Genomic DNA, 4,642 nt, shown 5'->3' with positions numbered 1-4,642 from the left:
CTCCACACCCTCCTGAGGCCAACCCCAAGAAGAAAAAGCAGCAACTCCACCAGGGACCTCAGGAGGGTGGCGTCTCTAGCAGCACCACCTCTGGACCTACGCCCGCAGATGGGGCGCCTCCTTCCCTCACATAGGAAGGCACGCCTAGCACCCTCCTCGGGCTAGGCTCGAGGGCTCTCTTCAGGAGGGCCTCAGACCTAGCCGTCGTCACGAGGGAGGCACTTGGGCACCATGCGGAGGCGTGCTTCGCCGCATGTTTCCCTCAAGAGGGCATGAGGCGTGGAACGCCTTGTGCTCAGGAGTTCATCATCAAGGCGATCTAGGAGCTTCAAGAGGCAAGGACCATACATGGTGGCCGTCGCCCACCATCCAGCTCAGCTCTCCACCCTGGCAGGGGAGGCGGGCTGCGCGTCTGCGTCGACATTCCAGGGCTCAACAGGGCCGCATCTCAGCGACGATTCTAGCCTTCGCATGTTGGGCGGTGCGAGGGTCCCCCTCACAGCTACGTTCGCATGCCTCTCGGCCTGCCGAACACGGCAGTCACCTTCCAGCGCCACCTGCGGAGCATTCTGGCGGCTCAGTAGGCCAGGCATCACACCATCCTGGCAGAGATCGTGACAGTTCTTTAGGAGCCACCTGGGCCTGCGGAGCCCCCTGAGGCTCAGGATCCCGGCGGCTCGTGAAGGGCAACCACTCCGGCACGCGTCTTCAGCAGCCCCGACACCACTCCAGCACGGTATCAGGTGACTCTTTCCAGTCCATTCAGTGAGGAGCGCCTGACGGGCCACATCATCCCAGGCAGCTCGGGTCCGTCTGAGTGGCATGTATCGTTCCTGCATCTATCTGAACTAGTTTGCCTCTTGCATGAATTGCCTTAAGATTATCACATGCATGTCTGATACTTCGATACCATGAACGTTGTACGCCCTTGCAAGCACGCCTAGGACTGCCCCATGATTAAGGACTGGCATGGCATCTTTGCTCGGGTCCGTCCCTGCAGCATCGCCAAACCCAAGAGGCTGAGCACTGGCTCGCGGGCCCACTCCCGTGTACGTCACGTCCCATGGCCCTTGGTGCCTTGTTCTCGCATGGGCCAATCGCGGATGGACAAGCCAAGGCGCGCGACCCGGTGCCCCGCCACCACGGGAGCCACGCGCCGGCCGTCTTTCTTTAGGATATTCGCATGAGAGGACTAGGCACGACGTCTATGCTCGGGTCCGTCCCTACAGTGTCGATAAACCCAACGACTGAGCTCTGTCTGGCAGGCCAGCCCTGTTCACGTCACCTCCTGGGGTCGTTGGTGTTTGGCCTTCTCATGTGATCGCCTCAGGAGATTCGTCTAGCGTAGGTTGCCTAACCATCTCGCAGGGCCACCATAGCCATCAAGAATCAAGACCATGCGCAACCCGCCTTGAGGTAGGGCCTCGTGAGTCCCACGCTGGCTCACGAGTGCCCAGACACACCTCGTCTAGCCCTGCCGTGCAAACCACGTGTCAGGGCGGGGCTATACACGCCCCGGGGGCTCTACTCAGAGGGAGCCCTCACCCATGCACCAGTGGAAGCACCATGCTCCGCGCTGGTAGTCGACACGGTCGAGGTGCGGCTATGCACATGCAAGTGCAGAAGAGCTATGCTCTGCACTGGTGATAAACAACTAAGGGCGGCCCCTTGGCCGCATTTACCTCGGGGAGCCGTCCGGCTCATTGTCTAGCCTCACCGCAATGCTTTCCCCTCAAGAGAGTCGCGCGAGGGGGCTGGGCACGGAGGCGACGCTCAGGTCACGCCTAGTATACGCCGCCCTGTCAGGTCCCTTGGACCTGGTCGTCGCACGCCCCTCCCAAGCGGGACCTCGGTGAGGACAGGTATGAAGGTCTGTTTGCGCGTCAAGGGGGACTCCTGAGCATCGCGACTCAGGAGACTAACTGGCCACGTAGCCCCTCACCCCTTGGTCTCGTCCTGGTGATCCGGATGGTCCAGCGGCGTCTGGAGTATGCACGGGGTCGGGCTCTGTCGACATAGAACACTAAGGCCTACTTCTGCATCTCCCTTCGTAGGTTGTTTGCGCATCAAGGGGGACTTCTGAGCATCGCGACTTAGGAGCCTAACTAGCCACGTAGCCCCTCACCCCTTGGTCCCGTCCTGGTAATCTGGACGGTCCAACGGCGGCTGAGGTATGCGCGCGGTTGGGCCCTACCAACGTAGAACATCAAGCAAACGAGAAGGAGGTCGGAGAATCTTAACGAGATATTACTAAAACATATTGTCCCTTAAACATCAAACAAGAGTTTTAACGCCTCCATGAGGCACGTCGCATGTCGCAGGAAAGATCGCAGGAACGTAAAAGCAGGAAGGAGAACCAGTGAGCCGCCTCTTCGGCCTTAGGCGCTGTTGTCCGGAAGTGCCCACTCGTCGGCAGCATCGACGTCACCCGCACCGTCGGTATTGGTCGAGGGATCGATGGCACCATCGGCTAGAGGTGCGGAGTCGATGGCAAGGAACTTCTTCAGCATGGCCTCCACCTGGCCCTTCACGGCCTTTCCAGCGGCTTCACAGCGCCCCTCATCCATAGGCTCGAGCAGGACACCGGCATTGGGGTCGTGAAGGTGAAGGTGGCTGAGGACGCATGATACGTCTCCGTCGTATCTACTTTTCCAAACACTTTTGCCCTTGTTTCGGACTCTAACTTGCCTGATTTGAATGGAACTAACCCGGACTGTCATTGTTTTCAGCAGAATTGCCATGGTGTTATTTTTGTGCAGAAATAAAAAGTTCTCGGAATGACCTGAAAATCAACGGAGCATTATTTTGGAATATATGATGAATATTGGAAGGAAGATCCACGTCAGGGGGTGCCCCACCTGTCCATGAGGGTGGGGACGCGCCTGCCCCCCTGGGCACGCCCCCTGCCTCGTGGGCTCCCTAGCGCTCCACCGACCTCAACCTGGACTCCATATATTCACTTTCGGGGAGGAAAAACCAGAGAAGAAGGATTCATCGTGTTTTACGATACGGAGCCGCCGCCAAGCCCTAAACTCTCTCGGGAGGGCTGATCCGGAGTCCGTTCAGGGCTCCCAGAGAGGAATTCGTCGCCATCGTCATCATCAACCATCCTCCATCACCAATTTCATGATGCTCACCGACGTGCATGAGTAATTCCATCGTAGGCTTGCTGGACGGTGATGGGTTGGATGAGATTTATCATGTAATCGAGTTAGTTTTGTTTGGGTTTGATCCCTAGTACCCACTATGTTCTGAGATTGATGTTGCTTTGACTTTGCTATGCTTAATGCTTGTCACTAGGGCCCGAGTGCCACGATTTCAGATCTGAACCTATTATGTTTTCATCAATATATGAGAGTTCTTGATCCTATCTTGCAAGTCTATAGTCACCTATTATGCGTTATGATCCATTAACCCTGAAGTGACAATAATCGGGAGTCTTACCGGTGATGACCATAGTTTGAGGAGTTCATGTATTCACTATGTGTTAATGCTTTGTTCTGGTACTCTATTAAAAGGAGGCCTTAATATTCCTTAGTTTCCAATAGGACCCCGCTGCCACGGGAGGGTAGGACAAAAGATGTCATGCAAGTTCTTTTCCATAAGCATGTATGACTATATTCGGAATACATGCCTACATTACATTGATGAACTGGAGCTAGTTCTGTGTCACCCTAGGTTATGACTGTTGCATGATGAACCGCATCCGGCATAATTCTCCATCACTGATCCATTGCCTATGAGCTTTCCATATATTGTCCTTCGCTTATTTACTTTTCTGTTGCTACTGTTATCATCACTACAAAACACCAAAAATATTACTTTTGTTATCGTTACCTTTTACCACCATTACCATTACTATCATATTACTTTGCTACTAAACACTTTGCTGCAGATATTAAGTTTCCAGGTGTGGTTGAATTGACAACTCAACTGCTAATACTTGAGAATATTCTTTGGCTCCCCTTGTGTCGAACCAATAAATTTGGGTTGAATACTCTACCCTCGAAAACTGTTGCGATCCCCTATACTTGTGGGTTATCAAGACTATTTTCTGGAGCCGTTGCCGGGAGAATAGCTCTATTCTTTGAGTCACTTGGGATTTATATCTGCTTATCATTATGAAGAACTTGAAAGACGCTACCACAAAAATTTATCCCTCAACTACGAGGGGAGGTAAGGAACTGCCATCTAGCTCTGTACTTGATTCACCTTCTGTTTGAGTAAGCTTGCGACACCTATACCTGCTTCTTCTATTAATTCTGATATGTCGCACGTTATTGATGATGCCACTTCTGCTATGCATGATACTTGTGATGAAACTACTTCTATGCTTCATACTACTATGCCACTTGGTGAATTTCTTGATGAACAACTTGCTATGGCTAGAGAGAATGAAATTATTTAAACTGATAATATTGATGAAAGTGATAATGAAGACTCTCCCACTAGATATGAATTACATGTTGTGCCTGAGGGCTATGTTATGGATGAAGAAATTGCTAGAGATTTTCATTCTTGCAATGATAGGAGTGATCTTAAGAAATTATTAGCTAAGCTGAAACAAAAAACTTTGAATGCTAGAATGAAATATGATCCTGCTTATGCTACTTCACCTATCTTTGTTACTGATGAGGATTAT

This window comes from Triticum urartu, chromosome 4, assembly GCF_003073215.2.
Source record: "Triticum urartu cultivar G1812 chromosome 4, Tu2.1, whole genome shotgun sequence".
Classification (NCBI taxonomy): Eukaryota; Viridiplantae; Streptophyta; class Magnoliopsida; order Poales; family Poaceae; genus Triticum; species Triticum urartu.
This window is presented reverse-complemented; position numbering follows the sequence as displayed.